The sequence below is a fragment of the Anomalospiza imberbis genome, chromosome 4, assembly GCF_031753505.1.
Source record: "Anomalospiza imberbis isolate Cuckoo-Finch-1a 21T00152 chromosome 4, ASM3175350v1, whole genome shotgun sequence".
In the NCBI taxonomy this organism is placed as follows: Eukaryota; Metazoa; Chordata; class Aves; order Passeriformes; family Viduidae; genus Anomalospiza; species Anomalospiza imberbis.
In genome coordinates this window covers 50,520,771-50,537,610 of record NC_089684.1, presented here as the reverse complement: position 1 = coordinate 50,537,610, position 16,840 = coordinate 50,520,771, and the positions used below count along the sequence as shown (strand labels likewise).

The 16,840-nt window shown below is 40.5% G+C and overlaps 1 long non-coding RNA gene across 1 annotated transcript; it reads left to right on the top strand.

Annotated features, from left to right (window-relative positions):
• The first annotated feature begins 6,611 nt into the window (after nucleotides 1–6,611).
• Nucleotides 6,612–13,323, top strand: LOC137472929 (uncharacterized). The gene is made up of 3 exons (XR_010998490.1): nucleotides 6,612–6,852; nucleotides 7,905–8,145; nucleotides 10,857–13,323. It is a non-coding gene; the product is annotated as an uncharacterized lncRNA (long non-coding RNA).
• Nucleotides 13,324–16,840: the final 3,517 nt, after the last annotated feature.

Sequence of the window (16,840 nt, the reverse complement as noted above, 5' to 3'; positions counted from 1 at the left end):
GGGGTAAAGAGAGAGGGAAACGTGCAGGGAGCCTTGGCTGTGATGACTGTCTGTGGTGGCTCAGATGCATGGAGCTCCAAAGCAGCCTGGGATGTACATCTCTGGGAAAAATCGTGCAGATCCCGGTCCCTTTGGGGAAGAAAGTGGGGAAAATACCATTAGAAATGCTGCATCTGCAGCACTGTTGAGTGAGGACTAAGTTATGGTAAAATGGGTGGCTTTTTGAGCGTGGGCTTTTAGATACATAACTTTCCATGTAATATTTCTTTAATCCAGAGCATGGCAATAAAAGGGGGAATTGTGCACATTTCATTTTAAGTATAAATCTATTTTTTCACTGGCTTCTTATTTTGACCTTGTAGGTTTGGCCGTCTGTCAGAAAGCACCACATCCGATCCTACTAATTCCTTTCTTTAGGTCCTTCCTGTCAGAGAACTGATGTGGTTTTGGTGAATTCCTGCACAAATTCACTTCATACAGTTTGACCCTCTGGTATTAACAATCAGCTTCCTCCTAACAAGGAAATCAACAGAGTTACAAACATATGCCTTCACTTACACACAGGTATGCTGACACCTAAATCTGGATTTTGGTTCCTATGAAAGCAGTTCTGGTTCTTGGGGGTGTTGGGAACACAGGCTCCTATGACAAGGCTTGACTTCAGGCATAGAAGATTGAAACAGCTGGCATAATAGTGTCATCATAGAAAGTGACAGCTCTGAAATGGTGTGGAAAACACCTTAATGTCCTTGTTTCTTAGAACAGCTTCCATCATGTGAAGTTTTTCTTTTGGGACTGTTAGAAATACCCTTAGCCTGGACTGAATTATTTTCTTTTCTGAGGTTCAGACTTTTTATTTTGCTTGTTTGGTTATGTTGCTTTTTTTTGTTTGCTTCTTTGGGCTTGTTGTTGTTGTCGTTGTAGCTTTTTTGTTGTTGTTTTGTTTTGTTTTGTTTTCTGCTGGAGGGAATTATTCCACCACTAAAACTGAATAAAATGCAAGTGTGCCAGATTGGCATCAGTTTTGTTTTAACAAACACTTCAGTTATGCTTAATTTTATGGTTTTTACTTTGTCACTGTGTTTTCTCAAATGCTACAGAACTGCATTCACTTTAAATGAGCACTAAAGCAAAGTGAGCCAACAAGGATTTACAGACGTGTTTATGACGGAAGCAATGTTGTAAAATCAGGGCTGACACAGCACGGAGCAATATCTTGGTTGTACTGGATGTGAAGATTCTCTCCCACTCCCTCAGCCTATAAATTATTGCTGCCACATCACTTCTGAACAAACTCATCTCATCGAATCAGTTGTTCAGAAGTTGAAACCTGGTAGTTCTTAAGTCAAAATATCTTTTGTATTAAAGTATAAAATATATGCTAACCACCTTTTTCATATCCATACTAAAAGTAGGTGGAAGCATTGTTATTAAGAACCAAGGGTTTAAGAAGCATTGTTATTAAGAACCAAAGGTTTAAGAACTAATGTAAGTTGCACAAAACAGAAAACTATTAGAAAGGGAATGAAATGTCTGGCAGTGTGAGGGGCAGGTGCCATACCATCAGATCTCCTTTGTGAAGGAGACCCCTTCTACCTCCAGTCTGGTCCCCACCACTCAAGGGTGCTGACTTTGCTCCCAGTGATGTTTGCAAATATGTGCACACATTTCTGGTGCATGATCAATGCTGGTTTTAAATTTTATTTCCTGCAAACCACTGCTAATTGGACCCTTTTTCTGGTAGAAATGTCAGGTGACACTACTCTTTCTGCAAAGAAGATGGTTATAAAATAAAGATTTTCAAAATCAGCTCTGATGCTGAAGAAGTATAATGGAGGAGAAATGTTTTAATTAATGAACAGACATGGAATTCTATTTTCTTATCACAGCAATGATCCATACATGTCACATGATTCAAATTGTAAGGTAATGGCATTCACAAATTGCTTAAAAATTATTAATTAATTTTTGGCACTCCCAAATACTCTTTAAGTTTTTCTAAAATCTCAGAACTAGTATTGCAAATTGGAGAGCTGTAATTAGCTTCCATCATCCCCCTTTTTTGAGAGAGGACTTCTGGATGCACCTTGTGTTTCTAAATACAAATAAAGCTCTGCTTCTGGTACAAATTATTGCTTTAGAAAGGTTTTATCAAATAATAAAACATACAGTCCATTTCTACCAGTTGTGTGAAGCAAAAATTGTTTTAGAAATGTGTAGGTTGATTAACATCTGTGCTAATGTGAAGTAAATACAGAATTTTAGCCAAGAATGTGAAAAGCAAGTGTTCACATATGTATTTCCAATCCTTTCTGAAACTTATTATCTCCTGGTGGCCATTACTTTACATCTCATGGCTCCTATTGCCTCGTCCAACCCAACAGATCTGAATATCTTCACTCAACAGAGCCAACACCTTGTTGAAGAACCTAAATTTTCACATCAGACTTGTGCTCCTAAAACACTTCATAAAGCTCAGCTGAAATATAAATCCAGGTTTTGGACAGATTGCTGCTTCACATTAAAGTTTGTTTTCCAGGAGTTTGCTGTATACTTTCCATGGATACTCAAAAGAGTAATTTCTTGATATTATGATATTAGCCCATCAGTAATCTTCAGAGTTTCCATCTCACGTGCCAAACCCTATGAATCCATTTAGCCTCCCGCTGACCTATGTTTGTGAACATTGCAGGGTGAATTTCATCACATGGCTGGGATTTACTATCCCCTGAGATGCCAGTAGTAGACTTTGAGTTATCCTATTTTAAAGCTACAAGGTTCATTGACACTGAGAATAAATTGGGATGAAAAAGCTGATGTCATGTCTTCTCAGCTCCTGAGAAATGTGTCCCTTCCCAAGTCACTTGATATCCAGATTTCTGGCCAAGGTGCTTTTGATTGGCACTATTGTTTTTTTTTTTTTTCCTTAATTTGAAAATGCTGGTTTGCCAGATTTGAAATTTTCAATTTAAGGTCCAGGTACTCTTTTTTCTGTGTTGGGGATAAACTTTCAGAATGAATGGCAAGACCAGTCCCTGCCTCCTAATCACATTGCAGCTCTGCAAATGACACAAAAGCAAAGACCGCACTTATAATGACAGAGAAGCAGCTCTTCAATACACCTAATTCAGATCAAGCTGTAAAACCTAGAAAATCTGTGTATCAAGTGACTATCAGGGTGTCAGTTCTTTCTGTTGAAGATACTGCTGAACATTCATTGAGTGGAGACATACAGGTGATGGACTCAGAAAAAAAAACCACCCAGAAAAAAATTGAAATTATTGTTTTCAGCCCCAAATACTGCTGACTCTTGCCCCAGTGCCAACCTTGGGCCATATTGCATTTGTCTGCACATCTCTTTACATGGCATTGAAAAAAGAATGGATCAAATGCTCTGTTTATTTATTTATATGGTGATCTTGTTTTGTGGTACTCTCTGGAGGCACAAACAGCAGTGTGTGGGCCTGAGCAATCCTGTTGATTGACATCTCTGCATAGATTTCTACTCAAACCTGCTGAGACCTTACTTGGATTTTAGAGGACTTGTCAGATGCAGAGCTAAACATCAACATAAGATTCATCAGCAGTACAAGTCCTTGCAGGCAGATGAGTAACTGAAGGAACTCAAGTAAAAGCAGCAAAAATGTAAAGATAGACTGACAAGTTAAGAAAATAATTAGAAAAGCTGCATTGGATGGGAGACAACTGGTGAAGGACATGCTTGTTCCAGTTTCTTTGAGGTTTGAAGCACCAGCTAGCAAAAAAGACTATTTGAAGATAAAAGAATTGTGAGGATTCTTCCTTACTGACAGCTCTGATCAAATGCATACTATCCATCAAAATACTGTATATAAAGACCAAAGAAACAAACAAACTATGGGAGGGCTAAGTAATGGAATAAGAGAGGCTGTTAGAAGAAAGAAGGCATATTCCTGAAAAAGGTGAAGCTGTGTTCAACTGAGGAAAAAGAAGAGAATTATTTTCTGTAGATTAACTATAAAGGGTCATGAGACACTAGAAGAAGTTGCCCAGAGGTGCTGTGGATGCCTCATTCCTGGAAGTGTTCCAGGTCAGATTGGATGGGGCTTTAGGCAACCTGCTGTAGTGGAAAGTATCCCTGCCCAAGGCAGAAGGGTGGAACTAGGTGATCTTTAAGGCCCCTTCCAAACCAAATTCTGTGATTCCACGATTCTATGAAATAGGTAGATTCAAAAAGAGAAATCTAAAAATTGCTTTTTACCTTTAAAAAGGCATAAAGATTGAACAATAATAAATTACCTAGCTATATTATGAATGTATTGCAGAGATTTTGCAGACCACTAGACAGTGAAGTTGTGAAAGTATCAATGAGAAAAAGCAACAGCATAAAAGAGAAATGAGTTTTTATTCTTCATATTTATTCACCATGAGGCCTTAATGCATATTTTGTCTGCCTCAACTCCAAGGACAAAGAAGAAATATTAGGAGAAACAAATTGTCAGCATCACATATTGTTCATTTCTAAAGAAAGGCAAGTTGGAAATAATGGATCTTCTGGCTGTGGAGTGTGACCTCTCATTTAAACCTGCCTTTAATAAAATTCTTCAAGTGGAAACATGCAAGTTTGGGTACCAAGCAAGTGCTAGAGCTTATAGTAAGGAAAAAGAACATGATTGGTGAGAAAATAACCTTTATTAATTTATGTGGAAATAATTCAAACAGCTTCTGTAATAGGAAGAGTAATCCACTGTGTTCTTTGAGGGATTCAGTGAGCATATGGACAAAGGAGAATTGGTTGACAAAGTCTAACTGGATTTCTTAAACACAATCAACAAAGCCCCTCAGCAAAGCCTGTTAGAGAATCCACTGTGAGATAGGTAAGACCTTCATGTACATACCTGGGTAAAAGAGGGGAAACAACAAGTAGGAAATAATGGTCAGTTCCTGATGTTTGCCAGGGGCTCTCCAAGTAGTGTCTGTTTGTGCTGGAGCTGTGCAGCACACACACGTTTATATACATAAATGACCTCCGTGTCTGGTGAAAGCACAGACCTTCCTCACCAGCCTAGACAGGACTGCCTCAGGGTAAAAATGAAAGTTCACTATGAAGATATGCAGAGGCAATAAATCACCTTCACAATAGTGATGAAAAAATGCCAGATGGAATTCAGCACTGATAAATCAGAGTAAGGCACCTAAAGAAAAAGCCCCCTCAATTAATGTGCATAATGGCATGCTCTTCAGATATGCTCTTACCCATCACCTTTTAGGAAAGAGACCTTGGAAGGATGGCAGACAGTTCTATAAAGAGCAACTTGATGTTCTGTAGCAGTCAGAAAAATCTCCTCTCTTTGAATTTAAGAGCTGCTTGGGGAGGAAAACAAAGAAGAAAAAGTCCTTATGCCACTTTGTAAATCTATGGCACGACCACATCCCCAATAGTGTACGCCAGTCCAGACTCTCCACCTTAAAAACTATGTGGTAAAACTTCTACTGTAGTTGCAAGTGGATGTAGACAAACAAGACCTGTAAATGGACATGTCTTATTAGAACAGTCAGTAGAATAAAAAAAAAATAACCATAAGATTGGGTACACAAACCCTCTTCAGATCTAAAATAAAAAAAGCAGCAAAGAAGTGTTCTTATCCAAAATCTAGTTTGGTACTTCTAGCTATAGATCTAAGTGTATTAAAAAAAATATTAATTACAACTATCTAAAAACTTGTATTGCCCAATACAGATGTAGAAAAGGTATAAAGAAGCTTTCAGGGTATGGTATGCCACCCATACAAATGTGGAATAATCACCTCTGATATATGAAATTGAGAGAAATGTAGAGAGAACAATTAGAAAATGAAAGGTTATTCATTTTCTAATACAGATTCATGGAAGTCAACTGTGAAACTAATAGGTAGCAGGTTTGAAACCAGGAGGAAGAGGTATTTCCTCATACAACACTGAGTTAAACTGTGGGTCTCTTTACCACAGGATGTTGGGGAGGCTAAAAGTCTACAAAGCATCAAAAAGTGACCAGACCAAACAGATCATAGAGGGAAAACCAACCAAGTATTAACTGCAGGAGCAGCAGCCAATGACTCAGGAAATCCATAAGCCACTAAGCCCTAGAGCTCGAGGAAATTTCAGGGAGACACAATGATATTTGTATTTGGTATTTGTATGCTTCCCTAGGCATCCATTTTCAGCCATTAGCAGCACAGTGTGTAAGGGAGATCATTGCCCTGACCCAGTACTGCCTTCTGAATGTTCTCAGACACCTGAGCTCAGCAGAATGCACCAGGATCAGGCTCAGGAAAGCGCCCTAACTCCAAAGGTGGAGCAGAAATATGATTTAGTTCAGGCCCTTTGGTGACAATGACAAGGAGAGGGGTGGAGAGGAGATGCCTGGTATGCTGTGTCCACCTTTATCCTGGATGGAGCTCAGAAACAGCAGCTGCTGTGAGCTGAGGTGAGAAGTTGGTTTGGGAAATGATGGTGGTCAGCGTGAAGGGGTCAAGCACTTTGGTAGGAGTCACAGTGCCATTGTGAGGGGTCACAGTGCCACTGTGAGGGGTCACAGTGCCATCATTAGGTAAGCCAGGTCAGACACTTGAAGGCCCTCCCATGCCTGGGACTCAGCACATGGGATGGCCAAAGGGCTCCCATGATGTCCTGGCTAACAAAACCTGTGGCTTTGAAGGGCAACACACCAACTGTGCTGCCAGACCTCTCCCTTGGGAGGGATTTTATTCTTATTCAAGCACTGGTATAAAGCTCAAGTGCTCTGGCTTTAGGAGGATTTGCTATTCTCATAATGATATATGTATTTTCAGAGAGCATTGTTCTTGAATGGGGTTCATTAAAATGAATCTGCAGGTAACTGCTCTGTTCAATTTTTTGACAAATAGCTCCAACTCAATGCTTAACTCCAAAGGGGCCAGGAAATGAAAATATAGCCCCATTCCTCAATAATTATTAATTTCCTGTCACTATTTTCCTTACTCCAAGAGTAAGGAAAGTTCTAAAAATCTTTAGAGGTTGATTAAAGAGTAATTTGTTAGTGGGATGGGGGGAGGGAGGTGAAGGAAAGGGACAGAAGATTATTTCGGAACACCAAAAATAATTTCAAATTCCCACCAAGAAATGACAAATTGTTATATACACAGTCAGACAGGGAGATGTATATTTTGTTTTAAATTCCAATTTCAAAATGTACTGCATAAAGAGAAACCACAAATTGAAACTTCATGTGCTCATGCTGGCAGCAACACCAAACTTACGGTTTTCTTCTAAAAATAATACCCCCAAATCTTACCTAAACCCTCCTGAACCTCCTGTCCCCTCTTTAATAAGTAAGAACACAGAGTGTTTTGATTTCTTGGTGACTCTTTTCCTTTCCTTTGAGAGGAGGACCAACTACTCTCAACCTTATCCAGGTAATATTTCCATTGGTTTCAATGAGAGATTTGCCTGGCTAAGGTGTGCAGTATTTTTCCTGGTATTTACATGAAATTAAGGCAGGTGACAGAAATGAGGAGAATGAGAAGCAAACTCAATTTTGTAAAGGGATGGAGAGTAGAAAAGGAAGATAATGATGTTAGGATGACTATATAAAACTTTACTCCTTTTCCATCTTTTTAATTTGTCCCTTTTAAACAGAAAGACCTTTGAATTTGAGTCAAATATCTAAAGAAAATGAATTTGGAGGACTCAGTGCTGGTCATAGGAAACAAGCCACATCAAAATCCCCCAAATAATTAATCTCTAATTTAAGAAAACTGTACCACAGACTAAAGACAAACCAGTCCTTTCAGCTTTCAGAAGAGAAGTCAACATCAAAGGAGGAACCTGAACTAGAAGCCTAGAAATGCAAATCTGTTGGTCTTTTCACATTCAAATTCTCACGCTTCTTCCATTTCCTTTTACAGAAAAAGAATGTGGTCCGACTTGGGGGAATGACTTCACAGCTTTTATTAAAGGGTAGCATAATCCTCCACTGGATAACTGGAGAATCATTATAAAGAGAAATAAGCAGTGATGATCTGTCCCAATTTGAGTGCTGTGGTTTGGAAGTTCTGACCTATGAGATGTTAATTTCCCAGTCTAATTACATGAAAATGTATAAATATGAGCACTTGTTAGGAAGAGAAGTATCCTGCTGAAAGGTGAGTAGTATTGAGTTCTCTCTCTTTTTATGAGGAAAAAAGGCTCCTTCCCTCTTAAGTAATATTGCATACAATAGTAAGAGGTTTTTATATTAAAAGTTTTTTATATTAAAAAAAAAACAGATATGCACTTTCATTTTACTATTGTTCCATTTTACTGTTGAGGTGGGGCACAAAGGAGTTAAATGCTGTGAGGTCCTCGAGTGATGGTGGATTTGGACTCCATTGGGTCCATTCAATAAAAAGCAGTGGCACTGAGGACACTCCCTGCTGGATGTTAAGTGCCAAAATTTGGGTGGTGAAACTGCCACCATGTTTGACTGTGTGTAAATCCTCCAAATTCATCTTCATTAGAGATTTGACTCAAATTCAAGGGTCTTTCTGTTCAAGTGGCCAACCTGGATGGCTTGGGGCTCTTGTAGGCTCTAATCAAAGCAGGACAGGAATTCTACTATGTTATATGTAATTAAGAGTAATTTCTCTGAACTTCCTGTTATTGTTCTCAAACAGCATCAGAGAAACCTTAATGATGTGCAACAACAACACTAAGGAAAACCCCCAAAACCACTGGAACAATACCATATAGAATAAGGCGAATTAATTGTTAATTTTAGTACCTCCGTGAGAAATGGTCTATTGATAGCTCAGAATTGCTCTGCCTGGAAACAACCTGAGCACTGCCTTATTTCTAGACATCTGTCACCACCGTTATTATCTAACAACAAGCATAACCTGAAAATAATCATTTTGTTTAGGGCAGGAACAATAACTAATTGACTGACATGTAATTGCATCAATATCATTATCTCCTGCTGACCTTTTGATAATATGTTGATGAACAGTTTGTATTTTCCAGGGTGGAAAACCCTATTTGCTTCCTAGCAGGAGCCCTGCACCAAGAAGTTTTCTTTAATATCTACCAAATTTTGCAAATTTAAATATAATTATTTCTAAGAGCTGATGATATTTCAGTATTATGGGTGGTTTTCAGGTTATTTTTGTTGATTGTTGTTGTTGTTGTTGTTGTTGTTTTCAGACTTCTGTCTTCTGCAGAATGCAGACTGGTTTGGGTGTCATAGTAGAATAACAGCTTGATACCCACAACTCAGTTCACAGTCTGTCCAGCCTAACTTTGAAGTTCTAGGCTGTTAAAGGTATTTAAACACATAAAAGGTGAAAATGGGTGATTCTTGGGTACCTAATTTACGCTGAAACTAATGGGAATTAGGCATCTTTCATGGACTTACCAAAAATCATATAGGACTGTAGTTGCAACAGAAGCTACAAAATAACTCTAAAATTCTGGCCTTTTCTGACGTGAGGCACGCTTTCCAGAAGCAGTCATTTTTATAATGTAAGCTTTTCCCAAATGTTCATTTTTTGTGAGAGCCCTAGTACTCCCATCCTAGCTGAAAAACCTCCTCTTCCAAAGTGTGTTAATGCCTCACACATTGCTCTTCTGTGTTTGAGGTTTATGGTCAAATACCACTCAAATACTTCATGGGCCTTAGAAGCTTTACTACAGCATCAGGAGTTTCACATAGCCTGGTGCATAATTCTCAGACTTTTTTTTGCCCTACTAGCCCAATTTTCAGAAAAAGCCACATTGCTCCTGAATATCACATCTTTTTAAGGTCATAAAAATACCATCCAAGCACTTCTGAAAAAAAAAATTTGGGATCATGAGGGTGTGTGTGTGAATATTTTCAAAGTTGCAATTTGACTAACCTAGCCTCTGCTTAGATCATCAAGCAGACATGTATTTGGGACACAGAGGCACTACAGTCCTGGCATATTCAACCCAGAATCCTCATGGTTATGTGAATAATTATCCCTTCAAACCAGCCTAGAAATCTTGGACAGAAATAGCAATCACAGCAAGAGTGCTAAGAAATAATTTGTACCATACATCTGTTAATGTCCCTTAGCCCAGCTGGAACCTATATGCTTTCCTCTCTATCTTGGGTTTCTCAAATTGTGTTGATGTGTATTTAAGCTGCGGGAACATTCCATGCAATCAGGCAGGGGGGAGACAAGAACTTCCCTGGTATTTTGATTCCAAACTGTGATCTCTCTTATCAGGACGGGTGAGGAAGAAAAGTGTCAAGTATCACTTGGTGTCCTGTTCTCAGCTTGTCTGGCTAACTCCAGAAGGAGCCTCTGAGGCCAAAGCCACCACAAACGTAAAAGACCTAGAAGACCACGCAGAGCAGCATTCTCCAACAGGTGTCCCATGGCAGCACCTCACTGGGATTACACTGATGATACCCCACTTGGATAGGATTGACACAGATTTTTTGAACAGCGTCAGCCAAAGGAAGACTTTCATGTTTTTCTTCATCTTGGTTTTGAGAAGCACAAGAGAAGTCCCTAAGGAGTGTCATTTCAGGATATCAATTGTAAAGATGCAAGAAGGGGAGAGTAGGACAAAGCACCTCATTCAAAAAGTTGAACTAGACATCTCCTGACATCCCTTCCAACCTACAGCAATTATCTTGTAACATGAGGAAGCCTGATCTTTCAAGCCTATTTTGCTATTAAAGAAACAGTTTTCTTTTTTGTATGCACAGCATTTTGTTTAGCCTCTCACTTGACGTAGGATCACATCATATTTATGTTTAACATGCTTTCTCTCATTCACTCTTCTCCCTCTTCTCTTTTACTCTAATGCCATAAACACATCTTCCTACTCCATATGTTTTTATTTTACACAAGAATTATGCAATTCATCTGGGATTTGCTTTGGACTGCTTCCAAATACACCTACAAAACTGCTCTAAGAGTGATGAGGTTTATCCGAAGATGGACTTGGACTTGGTTTGTGTTTCAAAGGGTTACTGATCCAAAATGCTTCAGGAAGAGACTTCAAGACACACAAGTAACTCCACAAAGCAATAAGGTAAAATATTGTGAACAGTTTCTGTATTTAAATGTTTACAAGAGCTGAAGCTGGTAGCTAAAACATTTTGTCTGCAAATGGCTACTTCTCCACTAGTGAACCAGCATCAGTCAGTTTGATGACAGCTAACTGGGTGCTCACTGCCTGTAACTGTTCAGGGTTTCATGATGTTGAAGACCTGCCAGGTTTTTTCTTCAGAATAACACAGGAGTGTGGCTCAGCTGATGGTCAGAGGAATCTTTAACACCCTGTTGACTAATTTTGTTCCATCTGCAGATGCATAAAACAACCTTGGGAAGCCCTGCTGTCCACTGACAAGGCTATGAATCTAGAGACCTGGTTTTGATCTTGGCTTCCCCCTTAGACAGCTCCACAGCCTTGAGTTGCCTTTCCCCTCCAGGCCTTACAACATACCCTCCTAGAAAATGAGGGTCCACAGTACAGCCCTCCATTGTTGAAACAGTCAAAGAGCTACTGATGAGAACTGCAGTGTAATGACTGGGATTCTGTTTCTGCCAGTGCACTAATTCCAGAACCCACGCCCAATTTTATGAAATTACCTTTTAAATGATGAGACAAAATCATTCTTTTTATTCTCTCTCTCTTTTTTTTTTTTTTCCCCAGGATGTTCCTGTATTTGCGTCCCCTGGGTGGCAACAGTGGAAAATGTTGGCAAGGAGGGCAGACAGTAGACAAGGTCCTATTGGCACAAATCTGAGGGCTTTGCCTATGTAGTGATGTAAGGATACCAGTCCCCTTCAATAGGTGTGGTTTATCAGTAGAGCTTTTGCAGTGCCTGGGACGTCAGACTAATGGTCTCACATACAGATTCTGTAAGATGCCTTTCATTCATCCTGCCAAACAGGAGCTGTGCTTGTGATGCTTTTCCAAACTGAAGGGCACTGCTCCATGAATGCAAGCAATGTTAAAGCCTGAATAATGCACACAGTCTTCCATTTGCAAATTGCCTCCACCTCTCCCTTTGCCCTCCCCACCATGTGGTTTAGCTTTTGGCTCTGCAGTAGATACTCTGAATCAATGTTAGCTTTCTGAGAAACTAACACCGAACACTGAAGGTCTGAGTCAAATCCAGCTGTGTTACGAGTCCATTGTTGGACTGTTGGTTGTTTTGGGTTATTTTTCCCTGGGGTTTTGTCTCAGTTTTTTGAAGTGGACCTTTTGGCAGCACAGACAAGCACCTCTGTCTTGTCATTCGGTGCCCCAAAGACATCCATGTACTAATCATCCATGTGCTAATCAATCCAACCAGGAAGCCAAAATCTTTTTAAGAGAAGAGCATATTGTTCATTGTAAATGTTTGCCGCACCATTAGTGTACAAAAGAGAAAGCTTAGAAACAGAAAGACAAAACACATAAATATAACTGGATCATGCAGCTTACAGAGGTGGATGCAGTGTAACAACAAATTGTGGGAACTGTGAAGCGCTGTCCTGATCTGAAGTGTATTTCAGTTTTCAGCTCAGTAAAATCCCAGCTTCTGCACAAGCAAAAACTTGTCCTTTTTACCTGGCTGTAATAAAATATTTGTGGTGGGTTTTATGGTGCAAGCCACCATTTAGCTTAATATTACCTGAAGGTCATTTCTCCTAGGACAGACCACAGTGCATCTCCACACTAAGCTCCCAGAGCTCAAGACTGGTGCCAGGCTGTCTTGAAAGACCCCCACAGGCCATGTTTATTTGCTCTGAATGGCCTGAAGGCATGGCATGGGCTGGAAACCACCTTACACCATGCCCTGCTCACTCAGACCAAGGGAACACTTTGGAGTCCCAACATCGTGAAAGAAGAAATTCTGCTGCCAGGGTGGCTGTGTCATACCTGGTTCCACTGAGTCAGAGTCTGTGCGCTTACATCTGTGAAACAGCAACCTCCAGAAAAAATCCACTAACCCTGAAGAGCCAACCTGAATCAGTATGTCCACTGGGCAGTACTGGGGAGTTTCAATTGATGAAATTCTCAGGAAGGACAGGGATTTGCTCTGGCAGCAGAGCTGCTGAAGGCCACAAGAATCTTAAAACCCTCTGCTGTTATCAGGACTGTCTCTCTGGTTATCTGAGGGCTATGGCCTTCCAAAGAAGAAAAGTGAAGAGGATCTCCCTAGTTCAGTCTTACCTGTCACTGACATATGTGTGATGTAGCTGTCTTCATCCTAAGCAATGACTGAACTCACTTTTTCTCTTCTGGTCCCAGAAAGAGACCAGAAATGTTCCTCCAAGAGATGGCAGGTGAAGTCAGTTGAGTCACTTTAGGAAAAAGGAAGACATATGGCTTAATATCTTACCATGTCCAGGATTTGCTTAAATATGATTGAGCTGTATGATGCAACATAATCCTGCCCACATCTCTGATAATTGTTATTTTTCATAAAAGATAAGATAAGAGCATGGTCTCTTCAATACTGCACTTCCAGTTGAAGAAATCAATTAAAATCCATTATACTAATCAGAAAATGTAATCTGCTATGAAACTCACTTTGTTTTCCCTTTAAATGCTTCTATTGATAATGTGACCAGAGACTCAATCTTTAGACATTTCAAATTTTCTCCCATTTCCTCATTGTACCATTCAAGATTTCTCTAGATCACCTTCATGACTAATCAAATTTAAGGATTCCCTCAAGCGTCCTAAACCCTGTTCAATCCATATATATGCTCCTCTGTCTTGCTTTCATATATTTCCTTGGGATTCTGGAAGATTCTTTTAAATCTCTCTTCTTACACAGCCCTTTTATCCTTTGCTCTATCCCTCCACCACCCAGTATACAAACTCCAGCAGGACCAGAGCAAAACTGAGGTGGAAGGAAAAGGAAATGCTTTCAGTTGGTGTAAATGACAGTCAGAAGACAGGACATTGTCCTAGGGGCAACTGGAATGTGTTTATTCCATGCAGAAATACCTGAGCTAGCTGGGAACATGCTAGTTCAGGTTACAGAAGTGAAGTGTACACACATTAGCAGAAATACTGGAATTACTTGGGTGTGGCTTTTGGGGATTATCCTGTTCCACCCAAATACAGAAGTACTGTGAAGCTTATGTAGCCAAAAAAAGTGATCATTTCCTTAAACTTTTAAAGCCCAAAAGATTTTTGAAAGTTTTTGGTCTTTTTTTCCCATTTTTTCATTGAAGTGATTCATTATGAATGGTACATTTTGTACAGATGAAACTTGTAGAGCAGTTGTGAAGATGCCACTGCTATTGCTGCCCTCCCTAGAGACTCCAAAGTTAGTGATGGCAGAGTTAGAGCAGAAAAAATAACAGTGGATGGGCTGAGTTGAGTATTTCTGCTTGCCTGGTCACCAGGAAAAGTGGTTGGAGTAATTGAACAGAGGGGAATCAGGGAAAATAATCTGCTGCTTCAAGTAGGCTTCAAGAATCAGGAGACCTCATTGTAGAGCCTTACCATTGTGAGCGACTGGAGCTCTCTCATTCTCCTTCTGCATCAGCACAGCTCCTTCCAATCTACATTCCTATAAAGCAGATGAAGATCATGAACTCAAGCTCTCCAAGTACATTCACTTGGATGCCTCTGAGAGGTACTTATGTAGCCCCACCACCTTAGTTTCTTTCATGTTTTACTTGCTGCCCCAGAAGGCAAATTCAATGAAATCTCCACATTCATTTTGGAAACAGTAGAAGTGGGAGACTTTGTGTTTTGCCTAATGAAGTCTGTGGAAGATATTGAGCTAAGGTCTCCCAAATGTCAGTTTAGCACTTTAATCTCTGTATGATCCTCATTCTCTACTTCAGTTTCCCCTGGAAAGAGGAAATTGCCTCCATAGGTGATCCAACATAATCGCTGCAGACTTAGCTACGATAAATTCATAAAGCAATCAGTGAAATAGGCACCTTTATTCTCAGATAACACATTGGTCTAGGATGCTCAGGAAATACTGTAGAGCACAAGCTCAAAGGGTTAGTGATTTCCTCCAGCAGCTGAGATCTCCTCACTGCCTGCACAAGAGCTTGGTGTTGGCCTGCTGGCACGGAGGTCCTGCATTTTCATCTTCAAAACAGAAAGAAACAAGTGGTACAACTGCATTGGGCCGAGATGGGGAATCTACCTAAACAGGATGAAGTGAATTTGGGTGATGAGCCAAGGTCACAAAGGCTGATGCAGAACAAGACTGCCTGTCAGATGTGAGGGCTGAGCTGGTACCATATCTGGGGATGCAAAGCATCCACATGTGGCAGATCCTCACCTCCCTGCCACAGCAGTTTGCACTTCACTAACAGCACCAATGTAAAAACTTCCTTAACCTCCAGAAAGAATATAAACATGGCTTTCAATGCAGATTAAATACACACGTACTTTTGAAACATTGTCGGTCATTACGAATTCATGGCCGCTGTCCAGTGAGTGGAGGAAAACATTTCCCCTCCTAGGTTTAACAACAAAACCAAGAAAAAGCCCAACAAGTCAATGACTTATACTGTACACTAAAACAGCTTAAAACACAAACATTCCCAGAGTACAATATTTCAAGTAGTCTTGTAACCGGAGGAGCTATTTTTTAACTGGATTCCTACTTTTTACTACCAACAGCCTTGTCTTATTTGCAGAGGCTCTGCTCCCTGTCAGACATCCTGACTCCACTTAATAAACTCACTTTGAGCAGAACTTTCTTAAGTCACAGTGTAAGTACATAAATTAGTTGTTTCAGCCTTAGACCAACACACTTCTCTTTCTTCCATCCCTCTTGAGCACTGAGCTATGATGAAGAAATTCAAGTCTCAAAAGAACCAACAGTTCATTAAAAAATGCTGCCATAACCCAACGTGCCTAAAATACTGCAGCTCCTGTTGGCTTTGGTTGGAGCTGCAGGGATGCTGACTTGTGCGTACAACTAGGTGAAGTTTGGGTCCTTAAGTCAGGGACTCTAAGTTTAAATTCCACTTTTGAAATGCTTTATGTGCAGCGATCTCAGAGAAGGAAGTGCAGAGGTGACACCAGGTCTTAGACAGGTTTTGTATTAAATGAAGTTTAATGCACCAGGAAGCTGAGAGACACTCTGGTGTGTCACCAGATAAGCAGGAGCAGGGCATATTTCATTAGTGGGTGGATCTTAGTCTGGTTCCTTGTGAAAATGAAGCTCAAACAAACCACACAGTCATGTCTCCGTCTCTGTCTGACCCTCCCTCATAGCACCTCCATCCACTGGTCAAATTTATTCACACTGGACAGAAAGAAGCACATTGCAAAAGTAAATAAAACTGAAGGATATGGGCTGCCAAGTGAGAGAGGCATGCCAGAAGTCCTGCTGTCTGAGAGGAATGCCACTTAACCTTTCAGTGTGTCCAAAAGGGGATGGGATTTTGGCAATGTGGACTCACACCTTCAGAAAAGAAAAATATAAAAATGATGCAAAGCTCCAAGGCACTGGAGTTTCCTTATTCCTGTGCTTTAACCAATATCTGTTGCTGTTGATGCATAAAAGCTATTAATGACAAGCCTGGAGGGCCTCCTAGGGCTGTCTAAACCCTAGCTCTGCTAGCCCCTCTCCTGAGAGGGGACGTGCAGCATGGGATCAGTTTAGTCAATTGTCCCTTTACTGGGAGGGATGAAGTGACTTTCCTTCTCACCATGCCCATTCCCATCTGGAGACAGGGCTGGTCTGACCTCTCAGGGCAGAGGCACAAGGGCCACCCATTCTCAGCCTTGCACTCGTGGGAGCTGGGAACAGCACCTACTCCTGGTCTCTGCTCCTTTGCCCTGCCTGGCTGCCCCTTGGGCAAGCACAGAGCCATGCCAGGCTGGTGACAGGCAGTAGCTGGCAAAGCTC